The 20,936-nt window shown below is 42.3% G+C and overlaps 1 pseudogene across 1 annotated transcript; it reads right to left on the bottom strand.

Moving 5' to 3' along the window:
• Positions 1 to 722: 722 nt before the first annotated feature.
• Positions 723 to 8,921, bottom strand: LOC311035144 (dynactin subunit 1-like; annotated as a pseudogene). The gene is made up of 14 exons: positions 8,746 to 8,921; positions 8,422 to 8,432; positions 8,050 to 8,128; positions 7,238 to 7,397; positions 6,403 to 6,497; positions 5,572 to 5,765; positions 5,287 to 5,344; positions 4,986 to 5,080; positions 4,404 to 4,556; positions 3,852 to 4,012; positions 3,152 to 3,320; positions 2,854 to 2,922; positions 1,254 to 1,466; positions 723 to 797 (listed from the first exon to the last, which is right to left on the bottom strand). The product of its transcript is annotated as a dynactin subunit 1-like (transcript).
• Between the last annotated feature and the right edge of the window lie 12,015 nt (positions 8,922 to 20,936).

Genomic DNA, 20,936 nt, shown 5'->3' with positions numbered 1-20,936 from the left:
CGAAAATAGGACCGTCATTTTTAGCTTGCGGCCCCTTGGACTTTTGGTATTTTGCTGAGTGGCCCCTGAGCCATCTTAAGTTGAGTAGCCCTGTGTTAAACAAACCTTGCAGTAGTGCAGTCTGGGACGGTCCCCTCAGTCCACAGCTGTGTTGGCCAAGATATCAGATCCAGTGTACAGCCACGCCACAGCTGAAAATTTCAAGCAAAAATACTGTATTTTAGACACAAATATATATTTGTCACTATATAAATATAGTGACCGTTTGCAAACAGTTTAGAGCCGGATCGCAATGGGATGTTTTGGTCACGATTAGGTAGCCTCCAGAATCACTTTTATTGCCACAATATGCAAGATGAACCATAAGGACATTTTCTGCTGTATAATTTATATTCTGCAAAATGTAAAGGACACCCCAAAATGATATGAATTTGGCCGAAGACCCCCGTCTGAAAATATTTTGTTCCATGGACCCCCAGAAGCAAAGATTTGAGTTATTGTTCGCTTTAAGAGAATATATATTTTCAAAAAATAGCAGATCTACAAGCTCATAGCGCGGCACTCGGTGCCGCGCTGTGAGCTTGTATATCTGCTATTTTTGAATAGTCAAAGTGTAAAATAGTGCTCAAATGAAAAAGTGACACAGAAGCTTCCTCAGATCTTAGTGGGTTAATGCAAGGCAGTTGAAGAGCCACATACATACAGCCACATATACAATGGCCTCACGACACTGGGTTTCTGTGGTTAGCTAGACGGGAGCTCACAGACGGGAGCTCTGTCGCCAGCATTTGGACCACCTGTAACAGTGTAGAAACCACATATACTGCTGCAATACTTTCCTTTTTTCCAGGCCTGGCAGACAGTTTTTCTCATTTCAAAATATATCCAGGAAATTCATGACCGTGGGAATCCTGTTATTAACTGTAAAAGTACATAAAGAAATACATTCCCGGTTGTCAGGGGCAAACACTCTAAGAGAAGTTGTCAAACAACATTTACCTGTATGTGGAATGGTCATTGTGAAAAATATATCAGTGAAAGATTATATCAAAAAGTAGCTTTTTTTTTAATTGAAAACATATTTTACAGGGTGGATTGGGGTTCCCAGAGATGAAGAATTGACCCCAGAGATGAATTGCACCAAATGGGGGTCTGTGCCCTAGTGCACATAAAAATTAGGGGGGCGGGTCCTTGAAATTCAAAGGTTTGAGAATCACTGACCCGTACAGACAGTAGAATGGGTGTATGTGTACCTGTGGTCCAAACATGACAGCGGTGGGTGCTCCCATCACGTCCGTTCCGGGCATGCGGCGACGGATCTTCTTGCAGAACTGTCTGATGTCGGAGCAGGAGGTGTCCAGGTCCTTCAGCAGGATGCAGAGGCTGGAGCTCTCCTGACCGGCGGTCAGGAAGGCCCGCAGGCGAGCCGACTCCACTGCCACACAGTCCAGGCCACTCTGGATGAACTGAGACACACCCATGGATTAAAGCAAAATACAATCTCACGACTGAAAAAGGTTTGTATGACGTAATGTGTGATTTGTGAAACAGTCGCAGGCGCATTGAGAGCATAGGTGCGCAACATGATGCCATAGAAGACATGCTGGCTTCTATGGAATACAAATGACTGAAATCAGTCGTGGCGAGAACTTGAATCCATGCACACCAGGCACTTATTCTCTCTCTCCATTCCCCTGTATCTCAGGGGCGCCCACCCTCTAGAGCCTGGTTCTGCCCAAGGTTTCTTCCCAATAACCACATGAACCCTATTCTGGGGCAAACATTTGATGTCAATGTATTTCAGTGTAGAGCGAAAACAGGAGTGGATCTAGAATAGAGTTCTTGGGAATCCAGTCAACTAAGTATAGGGTTTAAGTGGTTAAAAGGAGGGTTTTTTCCTTGCCACTGTTGCCAAATGCTCTCTGGGGGGGAAACGTTGGGTCTCTGCTCTATATGTAAACTGTCTTGAGACAATTTGTTAAATTTGACTATAGTGCCAAATCACAACAGAATTTTAAAAAAATCACCAAATTACAAAATAAACTTCCTTAGTCTTATTTTGTTAGATCCGTTTGTCTTTACAGTTGCAGTGTACGTAGCTTGCTTTCGGCTTTAACGGGCAAGGGTGTGACCGCATTAAAGGTGCAGCAGACAGCAGCAAACGGTAACCGCCTTCCATTCCGACATCTCGCCACTCCGACTAGTGGCTTCCGCGTGCGGTTAGGGTTAGGGAATGGTTAGGGTCGGACTTCAGTGCTAAGCCTTTTTAGAAAGGTCATCCTTTCAGAAAAAGGCAGAGCAAGGAATTTTTGCTCTCGCCATCTTATTTTTGAAAGAAAGTCTTTTTGGGATCCTGCTACTCTTTAATTTTAAGGTCCATATAATTTCACATTCTGTTTAATTAAGTATTCCTTTAGACTACATTCTAAATCTTTGCCCTAAGTTCTTTTTGGCTGTTACCCCTTTTCCTAGAGGGAGGTGGGGGGAAAAAAATCCAATTAGGGTTAACCATTTTACCTTTCTTTAAGGTTTAGGTTTTTGGGCATGTTTACAAACTATAACATGAAATAGAAATGCCAGTGAACTTTGTGAGAAATGTTCACTGGGGACTGTGCATGGCAGGTGAGTCCAGTCATCCTGAGTCCCACCTGGACCGCATACCAAAAAATCATCCATAATCTCATTATAAGAATGGTGCAGGATTAGGACTCAATAAAAGATTTAAGAAGACAAGGTTAGGTATAGGGTTCGTTAACGTCGGAAAGGCGACATGTCGGAAAGGCGACATGTAACCCAGCAAACACCAACAAAAAATAAATAAAGACAAAATAAAATCACAAGGCGTTGAAATACCTTGATGTGGTCAGCCAGCTGCACGGTGCAGTCCTCTGTGAGCTCCGCCAGGTGGATGCTGTACAGATGCTGGAGGACACAACAGTAGTGAGTTACTTACAGACAAGTAACAAGCATGAATACGTTGAATGCGTATTAATGCAGACCAGACACATGCACAGTTTTTCCATGGAGAGAGAGAGACACACACACACACACACACACACACACACACACACACACACACACACACACACACACAAATGTGTGCATGTTTTAAATGCTAGATGGCAGCCTAGAGGTCCTGTATTGTTGTTACCTGGTAGTATTTGATGGCCTTGGTGAGTGGCTCCACTTGAATGGTCTCATCCAGCTGGTCTTTGTGCAGCAGGTCGATGAAGTAGTCCAGAGAGCGCTCGTGGACGCTCATTTCAGAGTACAGCGTGCCCGTCCTCTTAAACACCTCCACACTGCAGCCACTCATAGCCCTGGATGAGAGGAGGACATGACAATGGAAGGACAGATATAATGTTAGAAGTGGCGAGAGTGGAGAGACCGATAACGTTAAGGTTTTTGTGATACACAGGACGCTCAAAAGTAATGCATTAAGTGTGTTTTCAAACCAGTAGTGCGTTTGCTTTGTTCAGATTCAGAACCAATATGATACAATGTTGCACTTTCCCTTGCAGCAAAAATAGCAGATTGTTGTGAGCTTGTAGAATTGCTAGTTTCACTATTCGTCATACGGTATGACGGTAAGTATGTAGGGCTTAAGTAGTTAACAGAGGACAAAACTTATAAACGAAATACGAGCGAGAAAAGTTGTCTCTCATTGGACTGAATTTTTATTGAAGATGTTCAATACATTGGGAACAAAGGTGTTCAGTTCTGGATAGCAACATGGAGCATTACCAGAATCTTTTAATTTATTTGGAATCTTGTTATAACGTTTTAGCATGGTGGGTATTCTCCAATGACAACATTCCCAATTTAGTCTCTCATGTGCGATAGTCACTCACTGTTCATACTTGTGCAGAGTGGCCTGCAGCAGGCCCAGGGAGTAGACCAGTCCTGAGGCGAAGCTGAGCTGCTCTCCACGGGATCCCCTCATCGCGGTTCCCTGCAGGGGGTCACCGTTCAGGTCAAACTTCTCCTGGGCCTGCTTGCTGATCAACTCCGCCTGCAGGGGAAATGACACACGGACATGTTGGGAACAGGTGGTAAGCAGAGCCTGAGCGATACATCGGTTGGCTGCCGATGTGTCCCAATGTTTTACCACTTTCAACAGAGTGTCCCTATTTGGGCATGTCATTTTAAGTGAACATTAACAAACGTTTTCAAAACAATAACAAAAATAGTCGATCTACAAGCTCACGACACATTGTGAGCTTGTAGATAGGCTATTTCTGAAAATGTATGAACAGGGCTTATGTTGTTAAATACATTAAAATACTTTTTTTTTTACAAAAGATCGGTCAAACATTAGTGGTCTAGGACTCTCCAAAATCAGGATCGACCCCATGTGGCATTGGTCAGACTATTTTTTTCATTTTTTTGCAGATCACACACACCTTGCAGATGAGCCTTGGAATGAGCAGCAGCACCAGGATACAGTCGTGGTCTCCTCCATGGCGGAGGAAGGACTCAGGCATGAAGGCGGTGAGGAGGGACACCTGGCGGTTAGCCTGGCCCACCTCCATCTTCCTCAGTTCCATCTCGATGGCCTGGAAGACACACAGTCAAGGTTGGGTATAGAAGTTAGGAACCATATCCAAACTGCCAGGTACCCATGAAAATGAAGGAATCGGAATTGATAAATATCGTAATAATTTTAGGATCCAGAAATGATTATCCTAATTTTATGATATGAGCGGTTACTATTCATTACTCTTCTTAAACTTTTATTAATGTAAAACTTTTAAACTAAATGTCCATTGATGCCATTAACAAGAATTATGATCACGTAAGCCTAGTGCTCAGTTAAACTGGATACAACCTTTTCCAATCCATTTCTTTCCAGTATGGCTTGGCTTGAGTTTTGTGGTAGTGGTACCAAAGTGTCACTTTAGACATTTTATTGTCATTGGATTGATTCAAATCCCCATCAACTCCCAATCAGATTCCTAGCATTCTGACATTCGTCTCAGCCGTACCTTGGCATAAGCTTTGGTCTCTGCAAACTTTATCTTGAAATCAAACATCTCTGCAGGAGGATGCAGCAGGACCTGCTCAGCTCTCTGTTGGTCTCCTGGTGCACAGGGAAAAGCACACACAGACAGCAGTGAGCAATGTGCATTTACTGACGACCTACTGATAATCATAGCAGCTCACTTCTCATTCCTGTGTGTGTGTGTGTGTGTGTGTGTGTGTGTGTGTGTGTGTGTGTGTGTGTGTGTGTGTGTGTGTGTGTGTGTGTGTGTGTGTGTGTGTGTGTGTGTGTGTTTATGAATATACTTGAGGGCCACGTGTCCCCATAAGTATAGTAGAAATTGACCTTGTGAAGGCCATCTTCCTGGACACCACAAGAGAATTTGTTAACAAAGACTTTTAGAGCCAAGGTTACAATTAGGAAAAGATTCAGGTTGGGGTCAGAATTAGGATTTAGAGTTAGGTTCAGGGTTACAAACGGCAACAAAAACTCATGGGGGAAAAAATGCATTTAAAACGAAAATCCATCCTAAAATGTTGCGGTAAGTAAGTATAGTAGTACAACGTGTATGTGTGTAGTGATCTATGCACCTGCAGGCTGGCAGTGAGCTCTCTGTACTTGTTGATGGTCTGCTGGTAATCGGCCATGGTCTCCTGGGCAGCCTCAACTCTCTTGTGGGCCTCGCAGACCTTTCACCCCCGCTCATGTCCAGCTGCTATCTCAGCTCCATCTCAGTCTCCCTGCCGTTCTCCTGGAGCTCGTCGTTCATGTCATTAATGGCCTCCTGTTGGGAGGACAGAAGAGGGGACCGACCGTCATGTGTGGTAGTATATACATTGTAAGGCGTAGAACAAAGCCAAATGCAGTGGTGGAAGGAGTACTCAAATCTTTTTACTTAAGTAAAATTATCAATACTACAATGTAGGAAAACTGTTACAAGCTAAGGTCTGGTATTCAAAATGTACTTGGGTAAAACTACAAAAGTAGTGGCATCAAAATGTACTTAAGGGATAGTTCACGCCCAAAATGACGTTTTCTATCGATTACTCACCAGCAGCGGTTCTGTATGGAGATACAAAGAATCTCCTTTGTGTCTCCATACGGAACCGCTGCCGGTCATCAAATTATTGGCTAAACTATTCCTTTAAAATACCAAAAGTAAAAGTATTCCTTATGCAGAATGTCCCATTTTAAGTTTTCAAAATGTATACCGGTACAAATCTTTTGAAAATAGCAGATCTACAAGCTCACAACGTGTCACTTCGTGCCACGCTGCAAGCTTGTACAACAATTTGGGGGTCCTTGACATGAAAAGGTTTGAGAACCACTGAGAGGGCGTTTGTAAAATGGGCCTCAGGTCTTAATGGGCTATGAAACACTGATTGCATGCAAGTCGGGGTGAAGAACACAGGTGCACTGACCAGGTCAGTGACCGTCTCTCTGAGCTCCCGGACTTTCTCCTCCAGGTCCAGGTTCCTCTCCGTCAGGGTTCCACTGACCCCAGCGCAGCATCCACCTGTGACACACACACACAATCATTACAAGAGGCACATGGTTTGAAAGTCAGGTACAATTATCCATATCCATTTAAATGTCACTTCACCCAATCCCATTCACTAATATCTGCAAATTTGACAGAATGACATTCATATCTGCAAAGGAAACCTGTTTAACCCAGATGGTTTGCCTCTTACAATTTTTCATCACTTTGTATTGTGTTTCTTTTGCTGTGCTTTTGTTCTTTTAAACATTCTATTTTTTTGACAATATCAGCATCAGCAAATACAATATTTAACCACTTTCATTCAATGTCCCGTCCCAATTTTGGGCATGTAAGTGAGAATTTTTTGAGGGCTTAAGTGGTTAAATAAAATTAAGTTCATGTGTATTGCATACTTTTTGCTGTTTGATTGTTCATTGTATAATTAAAGTGTGTAAAATGTATTATTAAAGTAGTTTAGATATGGTGAAACAGTAAACTAGAACATGTTACCCCTTAAAAATGGGAAAGGATCTGTGTCATTTTAGATTTTATCTGCCATTTTTTAACATTTTTGAAAGATCTTGGAAAAACTACTGGTTTAGAAGGCATTTGCAGAATCGGCCTCAGGTCTTAACGATAAAGAGCATTAGCAGTCATCTTTTTAAAGAAAAAGATGAAATCATCTTCATTTTAAGCATGTGGTTCATATCCTATACAGGGGAAGACAGTACCCCCTCTTCAAAATGATAGTGATTCGCTCTAACTGTCCGTACCTGTTCTTTCAGCTCATCGATAGTTGCCTCGGCTAGTGTAATGTCCTCTTGGAGTTTCTCCTTCTGGCTCCTCACAGTGTCCAGCTCCACGTTCTTCTTCTCCGTCTGCTTCTGCAGCTTCACGTGCTCCTGCTTCTCTGACGAGGACAGGTCACGCGTCCTGTGAACATAACAGGGGGGTTAACAACTTACAATTAGAGATGTAACCGATACCATTTTTTCCCTTACCGATCCCCATAACTTGCACATCTCATTTAAACAAATCTAGGACAGTGGTTCTCAAAGTGGGGTTGAGGGACCATCTGGGTTCTTTGAGGGGGTTCCAAATAGACCCTTACAGGTCTGAGAGTATATAATTTGTACACTCTCAGGTAAATAGTACAAGTAAGAGTATAAAACAGTCATGCAACATCAATTGAACAAATCAAAATATGAATGAAATACCATGTAATTTATGTGGTATCGGAATGGCATCCTCGCCAATACAGATACCAGCATTTTAGGCAGTATCGGCAGCTTTTCCGATACAAGTATCGGTACAACTCTGCTTACAATTTGACAGGGAGGCAATGCCATAACCAGACTATGTCTTGTTATTGTAAAAGTACAATGTGCGTGTGTCCGAGGCAGCAGAGGACACCTACATATCATTTAAGTCAAGTGGTTTATTTTTAAACCACTTGCTTTTGTGGATAATGGTTATTATGACTATCATGCTAACAAGCTAACAATGACTAACAAGTCATTCCTGATTGGAAACCATTTGGGTCAACTGCTGTTATTTTTAAACAGATGTACACATTTTGACTGACCTGACCAAGGCCTCCTTCAGCCTGCCCTTCTGCTCCTCCAACTGTTTGACATGGTAGCTGGAGGCCGCGCCGTCTGTACCTGGAGGGACAGCATGATGAGAGGAACCCGGTAGAGGTGGGAGAGAAAGATACACACAGGGAGATAGGGTTGATAGAGAGAGTGGCGTAGAGAGGAGTCAGAGAGAGAAAGAATGAGAGAGATAGCAAGGAACCATTGGACAGAGAGACAGGGGTGGATGGGAGAGAAAGAGAGACAGATACAAACCATTAAGAAACACGTGTACATAGATTTTTGAGCAGTGATTATCAACCTTTATCATTTTGAGGACCCCCAGTTTGTTTTGCATGAGGTCGCGGGCCCCCATTTCATACGATTCTCATCTCTGGGAGCCCAATCTACATGGCAAGGCATCAGTCTGAGTGTGTAAATGGAACCAAATGGACCACTACGGGTCCATTTGGTTCCCGCTATAGACTCTGAGTTAAAGACCCATTAAGGGTCGATTTGGTTCCTAGCAATCAATCAAGCTGGGGACCCCCTGGAACCCCCCCAAGGACCCCTTCAAGTTCCTCAGTCTGGTCCTACAGGCCACTACATTTGGTGGCCAAGTATATTTAAGGGAATTGGAATGGAATTGCTTTAAACACAGAAACACGAGGAGACAAAGAGATGTTGAGCTCTCTCAGATGCCTCACCTGTCTTTAGCGACTTCTTTCTTCTCCTTCTCCTTTTCCTCTTCCTTGCCCTTGTCTTTGTCCTGGTCAGTGATGATGTCCGACACCAGTTTGAGGGCACGTTCTGTGATGGACACAATCTTCTGGATAGCTTGGAGTTCATCCTCTGAGGGATTAATGGCTGCATGCTTGGTCATTACGCAGCGATCGTCTGAAGAGTCGGGGCGACGAGGCGGGTAAAAGAGAAATGGTGGAAAGAAAACTATTCATTCACAGGACAAGAAAGGAATCGCAATGAGGTTTCAATTTAGTTCATGTAAGAGTATTCCAAAGAGTTACTATTCTCAGTAGGCAATTCTGTAACCAATTACTTTTTAATGACAAAGACATAGTTCTGCAAAAAGGACAATTTAACAATATAATGTATACTCACAAAAATAACTGATCTACAAGCTAACAATGTGTCGTGATGCGACGTGTTAGCATGTAGATCAGTTATTTTTGGCAAGCAACACCCAAGTGAACTGTCAGAATACCTCTTCAACGTAGTCGTGACCAACAGGCTGCACGTCGTTCTGCAGTGCAGCTAGCGCCGCCGCAGACAGCCAATCAGAGATATCATTCTTGGTCTCTGGGGCAGCCATCCGCGTTGGCTTGGATATCTCCGCCGCCTTCATCTCATCCGCTTTCGCCGTGGTCTGCAGTTTGTTTCCTCCTGCAAGGGGCGAAGGGGGAGGTAGGGTTCTTTAGTCTCAGACCATTGCTATTGGGCACAAACCCTCTTCCAATATTTCATAAATTGCCTATTTAGTGGCGAAAATAGGCGATGCAAGGTGTTGTGAGTTTGCAGATGGCATTGGATTTAGTGAACAGCCAACAAATACGATAAAACCCGAAATTGTGTCTACTAATGACTTCATCCTTACTGCTCCAAAAAACCACAGCTAGAGAAGTTATTATTTGTAGCAGGGCCTTATTTTTCAATCAAAAGTTACCGTAAACTTACCATAGACATTAGTGAACACCCAACCTCTAATCGTAAATACACACCAAAAAATGAATTGATTAACCGATAAGAATTTGCAAATCAAAATTTTGATCATGCAAAAACAAACAAAACATCACTATTAACACACAATCCCATTCAAAGATTCTTAGTATTGGTTTACTTAAAACTGTGACATTCCATTTTACATTTTACTGAGGAGTCACTAGTCCACAGATGCTTTGACTAATGGACAGCATACAAATGCAATAAATCACAATAATAATAAAAAAAAAAGGAAAACAATGACCGTTTCCATTTGCAAGGGCCAGGAGTGAACTATTGGCCATTTGACTGCATGGTTAAACTAGGTTATACACTTGTTATTCTACAAGGCACAGAACTTCAAGAAATGTTAGGTTTGGAAACGCACGCCTGGTCGCCGTCCATCACTACACAAGTTGGCAGAGACTTATCCAGACATTGGCATGTAGCCTTTGAGTGCAAAGCACGCTCTGTGAAACCAGCTTCACTCTTTATTAGTGATGAGTGTTTGAACCACTTTCAACCTGGTGTCCCTATTTTGGGCATGTCATTATAGGTGCAAATTGTCAAAAAAAAATGTTTTATCATTTTTAAAGTGAAAATGGAAGTCATTTTCTTTATTCATTGTGTGATAAGTACATATAGGGGTTCAATGACTTAAACCCTATATACTTAGATGGGTGTGCAAGGGGTCTGTAATTGGCCCCGTCCTTTTCTATCACTCATCAATCTCTGCCGATCTACAAGCTCACACAATGCCTTGTGACGTGTAGTGAGACGATTTTTGTTTTCACTGAATGTTTGCCTATTACGACGAGCCCCGAATAGGGACGCTAGGATTCATGTGGTTGAACTGGTTAAATAAAGAGCTATACTAATCAAACAGGAATACAGCAAAAACACAGTAGAGAGCATAATGGCAACAAGGTGAAGAATGAAGTCATTGTCAAATACCGCCAGGAGACGTCAAAATTCAAAGGGGACCTATAAAGTTGATCTTGGGGGCAGAGGCCTTCTTGACAGGGGGGCGGTGGAGTTGGCAGACGACAAACTGTTGCCGAGCGCGCCCCCCCCCCCCCCCCCCCCCCCCCCCGCCACCGCTCACTATGTTGACCGGCTTCAGGTAGGAGGAGTTGTGGGTGGGAGGCAGAAGCATTGGAGGAGGAGGTGCCCATGGACAGGGACGAAGAGGTGGTGCTGGAGCTGCCCAGGCCAGAGGAGGGGGTCTTACTGGGGGGCGGCCGTGGTGGAGGAGGAGGGTCTGGGTGACCGCGCTGGGCTCCGTGGAAGGGATGGGTTTCCCCAGCTTGGTGTGAAGCATCACCACCTGGGGAACGGAGCAGAGCAACACGTTTGTGGGTTTGTTGTAAAAAGCAGCTGTTCAAACCCTTTTCTAAATTACATTGTGTATTGTAACGCAGTGGTTCTCAAACTTTTTCATGCCAGGGACCCCCAAATTGACACTTATTAGCCCACGGACCCCCAATTGAAAATATAAGCCAGGGACCCCCATAAGAGACACAGCTCTAGCAGTGATTCTCAACCATTTTAATTTCAAGGACCCCCAGTTTGACATGCATTAGGCTTTGGACCCCCATTTAATGGCATTTATACCTCTGGGACCCCAATTCATATTATAAAATCAATGTTAATTTAACTCTGAGAGTGCACAAATGGAACCAAATGGACCCGTTAGGGTCCATTTGGTTCCATTTGTACACTCTCAGAGTTACAGACCCATAAGGGTCCATTTGGTTCCTGTCCATCATTTAGCTGGGTACACCCTGGAACCCCCTCAAGTACCCCTGGGGGTCCCCAGACCCCACTTTGAGAACCAAGGTTCTAAATGACATTGTGTATTGTAACGACATGTATGTTTACGACACTGAATTTTGTTAACTAACACCACTAAACTAAAAGCCTATCCATCCATCCAACATCACTGTTTATTTGCCATCCTAGGCAGCACGATAGCAAAGCCATGTTCAGCCATTGCTTGAGCATCATGCAAATTGCTGTGTGGCTTTGATTGATTGAATTCTTTATCAGCAGTTTGCAAAAAGTACAGAGGCACAGTAAGGTCTACACAATAATGCTAAAAGCATAACACAAAAAATCCCTGAGGGCTTGTTTCCATTGTGGTCCTGCGTATTCAATTCATAAAGGCTGAGTTCTGTAGGTGGACACATGTTTTTTTTTCTAAAATGAAATTGAACTGGTTAAATAAAGAGCTATACTAATCAAACAGGAATACAGCAAAAACACAGTAGAGAGCATAATGGCAACAAGGTGAAGAATGAAGTCATTGTCAAATACCGCCAGGAGACGTCAAAATTCAAAGGGGACCTATAAAGTTGATCTTGGGGGCAGAGGCCTTCTTGACAGGGGGGCGGTGGAGTTGGCAGACGACAAACTGTTGCCGAGCGCGCCCCCCCCCCCCCCCCCCCCCCCCCCGCCACCGCTCACTATGTTGACCGGCTTCAGGTAGGAGGAGTTGTGGGTGGGAGGCAGAAGCATTGGAGGAGGAGGTGCCCATGGACAGGGACGAAGAGGTGGTGCTGGAGCTGCCCAGGCCAGAGGAGGGGGTCTTACTGGGGGGCGGCCGTGGTGGAGGAGGAGGGTCTGGGTGACCGCGCTGGGCTCCGTGGAAGGGATGGGTTTCCCCAGCTTGGTGTGAAGCATCACCACCTGGGGAACGGAGCAGAGCAACACGTTTGTGGGTTTGTTGTAAAAAGCAGCTGTTCAAACCCTTTTCTAAATTACATTGTGTATTGTAACGCAGTGGTTCTCAAACTTTTTCATGCCAGGGACCCCCAAATTGACACTTATTAGCCCACGGACCCCCAATTGAAAATATAAGCCAGGGACCCCCATAAGAGACACAGCTCTAGCAGTGATTCTCAACCATTTTAATTTCAAGGACCCCCAGTTTGACATGCATTAGGCTTTGGACCCCCATTTAATGGCATTTATACCTCTGGGACCCCAATTCATATTATAAAATCAATGTTAATTTAACTCTGAGAGTGCACAAATGGAACCAAATGGACCCGTTAGGGTCCATTTGGTTCCATTTGTACACTCTCAGAGTTACAGACCCATAAGGGTCCATTTGGTTCCTGTCCATCATTTAGCTGGGTACACCCTGGAACCCCCTCAAGTACCCCTGGGGGTCCCCAGACCCCACTTTGAGAACCAAGGTTCTAAATGACATTGTGTATTGTAACGACATGTATGTTTACGACACTGAATTTTGTTAACTAACACCACTAAACTAAAAGCCTATCCATCCATCCAACATCACTGTTTATTTGCCATCCTAGGCAGCACGATAGCAAAGCCATGTTCAGCCATTGCTTGAGCATCATGCAAATTGCTGTGTGGCTTTGATTGATTGAATTCTTTATCAGCAGTTTGCAAAAAGTACAGAGGCACAGTAAGGTCTACACAATAATGCTAAAAGCATAACACAAAAAATCCCTGAGGGCTTGTTTCCATTGTGGTCCTGCGTATTCAATTCATAAAGGCTGAGTTCTGTAGGTGGACACATGTTTTTTTTTCTAAAATGAAATTATAGCTATTCAATAAAGGCTTTACCTTCAAGAAGGATTGCCCCTTTTCTTTTCAATTGAAATTTAAAAAAATAAATTGTACATCATGCTGAATATCAGTATTGTGGTAAGATCTAAAAACACTGCAGCATGATTTAATACCACAACACAGTCACAGACAAACGTTGGTAATCATTCCAGCGTGCGTCAGTATTATGTTTTTTTGTCATTTACTGACTCCGATGCTCTACACATAAACCTATACATAAGGTTGCGTAGCACAGCAGCACAGGTGGGTACCCCAACACTAACAAACATCTGGCTTGCACTGGAGCTTCTTGGAGCTCTCAGCAGCAGCCTCATGCAGTCATTATAGGCCACTGTAAGGCGCCTGAAGCTGCCTTGCCTGAAGCGACTCCAAAGGTGGGCAGTATACAGTGGTGTACAGAAGGATCTAAACAGTGAGATCTTCACAGGTACTGAGCACATGCTAAATTTGCGGCTTTGAATAAAGACGAGGGGATTTATTTACGGCATTCAGCTGCTTTGTGATAACTGAAGCATCTGGACACCAGAAGGCAATTTTGACTATATAAAAAGCACAGTATATACTGAATCAGAAAGCTTCTTTCAAGCTGTCTTCTGACTGGAAAAGCACTACTTCTTAAATCAAGTCTAACACTGGCATGAAGCAACCAATAGATTACATCGTGATCCCTGCCCACTTTCCACAATTCTGTCCTTCTAAGTTGGAGCAGGAAGGGACAAATATTTAGACTAAAATAAAGTCTTGATGTGGGCATAGATTTGCAAGTAAGTCAGGTCAGTGTTCTAGTTAACCAAAGTTATTCATGAATATAAATGTGAATATTAATTCCTATTCATGAACATTTTATAAAACCTATTTGCCTACAATTTTGAGGTATTTCTACTTTACTTGAGTATTTCCAATTTCCAATACTTTTACTTCTACTCCACTACATCTCAGAGGCAAATATTGTACTTTTACTCCACTACAATTATTTGAAAACTTTAGTTACTAGTTACTTTTAAGATATAAATTATTACATTATAAAACATACCTTAACCACTTTAGCCTTATTTTATACATAGTCTATTTGAAAATAGCCGATCTATAAGCTCACAACGCGTCGCAGCGCGACGCGTTGTGAGCTTGTAGATCTGCTATTTTTTAGCATGTGCGACAGTGAAACGTGTCTGGGCGGAAACAATTGCTTGACAGTTTGGTTCCGCATCGACAGTTTCTCCACAATTTAGAGGCAAATGTGGACATAATCATAAATATGATGATCCTAATATACAATTGAGAGTGGCGCGCATGCGCGACCGACACGGTACGCCCGACCGTGTACCGTCTACTCTCATTACGGTCCTTTTCAACCCCAAAACAAGCCCCAAAAGAAGCGCGACCGTCCGCTTACAATAAGCGGACATGGCAGTTGCCAGGTTCAGAGAAACAAGCAACCAGGTTAATGAAAACAACCGCAAAGCCACGGCGTCCTATTAGTCAACCCAGTACAATGCTCGGTGCAGATAAACACTTGTTGAACAAACAGTGCGTCAAATGAATGTCTATTTACTGCTAGTAAAACAGTCAAATTACAACAGCATCTCCTTCTAGAGTTAAACTCATGTTACTCTATACTGAGTCAAAGCCACGTTGTTTGCCATTGTCTCAGTAAAGTCCACCAACATATAAAATATCATTGTTCTGTCTCCTGTACTATGTCTACTGGTCTTGTATGGTATTATTAATACAACCGTTTTTGTATGGATAGTTATTATATCACCTCTTTTAACAGCCTGCTCAGGGACTACAGATGAAAGCTAGCTTCTGGCTAACTCTGGTTCATTACACGGATTTGAAAACCAACATGTTGATTAATGTGCACTGTGTCCCTGGTAAATACATAAACATGATAGCAATACTGTTGATAATGTAATCATTTAAAACGTCACTGCCATGCGGAAGTTGTAGGCATACGTTTATAGCCGTTAGTTTTAACCCAGTTTCAGAGGCTGCTTAAAGTTAGTTTTAGCAGATCTACAAGCTCAATTTTAACAGACAAGATATAACAAATGCAATGTTGATTAAAAGCTGCATTCTGCGTTGTATAATGAATTGTTATGGACAGGTCGATTGTGACGTAAGTTTATGAAAACAAACCAACAGAGTCCTGGGGCCTGAAACAAACGTAACCTGGCGTTTGCACTTAATTAATTTAAGGCCCGTACATGTACATAAACGTTCACATTTCAAATATAAAGTTCTTACCTCACGGCCACGGATGTGACAATTCTGTTCGAGCCCTCAGAGGTAACCGAATCTTCAGTATTGTTCAATAAAAAGCATTTTAATCCGATCGGTGGCCATTTTCTCAGCATGTCCGCCTTGCTTTCAACTGCATTACCCATCGGTTGGTAGGTGTACTGCACTCTGATAGAGTGTGCCAGCTATGAGCAAATGGCCACCGATCGGATTAAGATGCGTTTTTATTGAACAATACGGAAGATATGGCTACTTCTGACGGCCCGTACATAATTATAACATCCGTGGCCATGGGGTAAAAACTGTGTTTGAAATATGAACGTTCATGTAGTCCAAAAAAGGCGGGAAAAAATAAAAAATAAAGTAATAAAGGCGGGAAAAAGGTATATATCAAGTAATATTACTCACCTCAGACACAAGACGACGAAATGAAAGTAGATCAGTGATATATGAACCGAAATCAAGTAGAACAGTTTCCAATAGTAATCTATCATCGACCGGAGAGACCTAGTATCGAGCGACCTTGCATCCGCTGTAAACCTTGAGAACTGAGCCGAGCTCTGCAAGAGCGGCGTAGTTAAGGGGAGGGACAACACAGCAAGGGCTGTGATTGGTCTGACAAGCAGACATGCGTACATGCGAGAGGGCATCCCCGGGAATGCCCTCTCGCGTGTACGCAAGCACAGCCCCCCCCCCCCCCCACACACACGCTGTTACACGCACGCACCCACACAACTCTATGACGTGCACACACAAACACGACACGAACACGACACAAGCCCCGCCCCCCTTCCCCCCACACACACACACACACCCACACTATTACAAGCACGCACATGCGCACGAACCAAAAATAGATACATTTGTTTTCAATGCAAACGTCATTTCACTAATTTAAAAGTTAAAGAGAAGAAGTTAGCGAAATATATAACAGCAATAATAATAATAATAATAATAATAGACATACATTGTAATATTTATTTAACAATGAATATCAATGAATCAATTATATCAATACTGCAATTGTAGAAACACTCTGTTACAAGTACAAGTCTGGTAATGAAAATGTACTTGAGTAAAAGTACAAAAGTATTGGCATCAAAATATACTTAGTGTGGTAGATTGTTGATAGTATTACATTCTTCTCAGTTAGTAAAGTATGTTTACTAATGGCAGTGGATATGAATGAATATATTAATCTATTATTTGAATAGCTTGAATGCACAACATGGTACGTATGTCTATACATATGAAACACAATGTTATACATTATACCAGGGATCTTCAACAGGGGGTCCTCAGAGTTACTACAGGGGGTCCGCCAAATCTTTGTGTGATATGATTTTTCTTTTTTTATATTAACCACTTGAACCCTAGCATCCATTTTCTGAGGAGAATAGTAGATCGGAATGTAGATCGGCTATTTTTGGCAAAGAGTTATAGGTGTAGAGGGAGAAAAGAGCAGCAAAAGTATATCTGAAACACCATTCTATACAATATAGAGGGGGTCCCTGCTTCATCTCTCTCTCTCTCAGCTAGGGGGCCCTTGGCCTGAAAACGTTGAAGACCCCTGCATTATACAATATATGCTGTACCAACCCCCAACGGGGGTCCCTGGCCTGAAAACGTTTAAGACCCCTATGACTGACACATTTCTGTGCCCTTGTATTAGGTGTTACAGTGAATAATAAATCTACAGAATGAATATATGAAATGAATATTCGAAAAAGATGCACACCTTAAAGGATTTGTCTCTCAATGATCAAGTTATTTGAAACTTGTCCGCCATCTAATCATATCATGTAATCATCCAACTATATTACATCTATGGTCTTGTATAAGATCATCCTGAACATTCCTCAAAGCCCCTTTGTTTAACTCATCACCCTATATCGGTTACATTCATCAAACAGGTGGTATACCTAGTTTGTGTAATCTGAATCAGAACAGAAAGTCAAGACTAGTGTATAAATTATGTTAACACACATTGTTAGCACACAATCACACACAAACCTGAAAATAAGTATATTTAAAACCAAATCTTATCAGATGGGGGTCTGTGGACAAATACATGTTAATCTTTTGTCGAAGCAGAAGCAGTACTCCCTGTCATCGTCGAGAAGGTGAAGGTGGCAAACGAAGAAGACTACGTCCTCACACTCTATGGGAAATGAAATCACTGAGTCTGAAGGGACAGCAGTTACATAAAGAATCTTAATTTATATTTCTAATTAAAGTTACAATTGTGTCCTTTCACCAGACTCCCATGAACTACCAAAAGACAAAGTACAAAGTAACCAATGACGAAAATCATACCAAACATTAAAAACACTTACAATCAGCCCATCGTAACTGAAATAAAGAAAGTACAAATAGTCAAGGGAACCGATAAACGCTTGTGCTCTGCTGGGGTGCTGGGGGGAATAGCCGAGAGCTGGCAACAGCTCCTCTTTATAGTGTCAGGCTCTATTCACACATGAGCTGAGAAGGGGAGTGACAGGTGTCTAGCCAAGACCAGGTCAGCATAGACACTAGGACAAATAATCATTAGTGAACACATAAGCATAGAAAAACTGTAGAGGTGTTAATATTTGGAATTAACATATGCTTTATCGAGAGTGAGAGCTACTGTGATACTTCTTAGCTGTTGAATTTGAATCACTCTGCTGGGACGTGCATGACAGATTTCAGTGAAGGCCTCACCCAAGTAATGCCATATTTTTTAAACTTTAGTAACTTTAACCTGGTTACTGTACTTAGGAACTATAATGTATAACAGAGAACAGGAAAACAGTTACTTTAATGCGTTAGTTTAATCCCACGTTTCTCACAGCAGCATAAAGTCTGTCAAGTGCATAAGTCTCACTTTGGTCTGTCGCTAGACAACATGATTCACTGCAGTGTAGACTACATGTTGTCTTAGCTTGGCTTACTTAACTATTGTTTGTTTTACAGGTCAATCCTCATGTCATTTGTGCTCATATATGCATTACTGAATGTTGTAATTAAAATGATCTGAAATTAGTGTCATTAGTAAATGAGCACCTTCTTAAATGTGCTATCTTGACTCTGCATTATTCTCAATGTAGGGTCCAGCTACTGGAAGCAAAAATGCCAGGAAGGTGCTGGCTGTGGATGAAACGGCCTTCAGGTAGTGGTGCGAAAGACAGAGTCGGGTATTGTAAAACAAAATAGAGCTACTGTTGAGTGAGTTTTTAGCTGTTGAATTTGAATCACTCCATCAATAAGAGAAATTGTTCCTCTACACAGTATGTCTAATATCAGGGATATTTCTTGCTTACAAACTGATGGCTGTGCAATGCAACTTAAACCATAAGGAGTAGGCCTAAGATTGTATTGTCATTTTTTTCACAGCAGCATTAAGTCTGTCAAGTGCTTAAGTATGCACTATAATCCTGCTTCACCTGTTTTTCACTCCAGAATGTTTGTTCTCAAAGCTTAAACTTGATCTGCTAATGATTTGTGAAATGTCTCAGTTCCAGAAACTGAGCCGTCCGAACTGCAGTCCCTGAGGCAGCATGTGGGCGACCTTCTAGATGGAGCTCAAGGCCTGCAATAGGTCACACAGAAAATTCAAGGTGTAGTGTCTGCTACCCAGGAGCTGGTGGAACCACAGACACCGGTTGCCAAACAGGCATTTGCCTGCCTACTCTGCAGAGGTATTGTTTCCATTTTGCATCGGTAACGCAGTAATAATCCAATATAGTATTGGAATTAGTGTTGTGACAACTGGCTTGAACGGTTAAAATATATTGACTGTATATAAAATTTTGACGTAAAAGAAAAAAATATGGATTGAGAGACAAGTAAATAAAATGTTAAGACTTTGCTTTTCAGGAAATAAAACAAAGAAAATCAAAAATCATTCAACAAATATGAATGGAGTCAGCTATCCATACTAGCATAGATAAATGTCTGATTTTCAAACCCAACTTTTTATCAAACCAAAATTGTATCTATTGATGACATCATGTCACAAGACGGACATTTGTCCACCTAGACTAGTCCACACCAGTTATGGCTGGTGTGGACACTGAAAAATGTGTGTATAATATCAATGATAAATGATAAAATGTGTGTTTTTCTTGCGTGTATTTTTTCTTTCTTTTTCTAAATAGAAACAATGACACAGCCCATGCTGTCCTCCTGCTCCAAACGCCTGGTCGGGTGTCGTATCTGTATTGCAGAGCAGGAGAACGGGCCTTGCCCAAATGCAGAATATCAGAATGTCTGGAAATATCTGTACATCTGTAGAGTCAAGTGAAGAGACCATAGATCATAGTTATACTGCCACTACTTTCAGCTCATTTGCATTACAACATACCATTTGTTTATCGCAAATGAAATTGTAATCTCATAAAACTTTTAGTAACCAGGTTAAAGTTAAAAAGATGACATTACTTGGGTGAGGCCTTTACTTAAATTTGTCAAATCTGTCCCAGCAGAGTGATTGAGGTCGCCCACATGCTGCCTCAGTGCCTGCCGTTCTGGAACTGAAACATTTCACAAATCATTAGCAGATCAAGTTTAAACTTTGAGAACAAGCTTTCGGGAGTGAAGAACAGGTGAAGCAGTGAAGCAGGATTATAGTGCATACTTACTCAAAAGTGCAGCCAGTTACGTTAAAATACTATATATGAAATAAGCAAGTGAATATCAAACTGTGGTTTTCATACAAGTGGCAGAGATGGGCTCCAACCATGGCCACAGCCTGACAATAGAAAATTAAAACTCTTTGATGGCCACAGTGGCGTCTTCTAGGCCATTGGATAATTCTGGCAGGTCTACAATACGGACCCTCAGTACCTGCACCTGGTACATGTCAGTTCTTGAACTGACACGTTTTGCAAATGGGATGACGGGCAGAAAGAGCGCTAGTATATCCTAGGACATTGGTTCTCAAAGTGGGGTCCGGGGACCCCCAGGGGTACTTGAGGGGGTTCCAGGGGGTCCCCAGCTAAATGATGGATAGGAACTAAATGGACCCTTATGGGTCTGTAACTCTGAGAGTGTACAAATGGAACCAAATGGACCCGTTAGGGTCCATTTGGTTCCATTTGTACACTCTCAGAGTTACATTAACATTGATTTTACAATATGAATTGGGGTCCCAGCGATATAAATGCCATTACATGGGGGTCCGTAGCCTAATGCATGTCAAACTGGGGGTCCTTGAAATTAAAATGGTTGAGAATGACTGCTAGAGCCATAAAAATCGTCTCTTACGGGGGTCCCTGGCTTATATTTTCAAATGGGGGTCCGTGGGCTAATAAGTGTCAATTTGGGGGTCCCTGGCATGAAAAAGTTTGAGAACCCCTGT

This window comes from Gymnoscopelus microlampas (genome assembly GCF_963454915.1).
Source record: "Gymnoscopelus microlampas genome assembly, chromosome: 19".
Lineage (NCBI taxonomy): Eukaryota > Metazoa > Chordata > Actinopteri > Myctophiformes > Myctophidae > Gymnoscopelus > Gymnoscopelus microlampas.
This window is presented reverse-complemented; position numbering and strand designations above follow the sequence as displayed.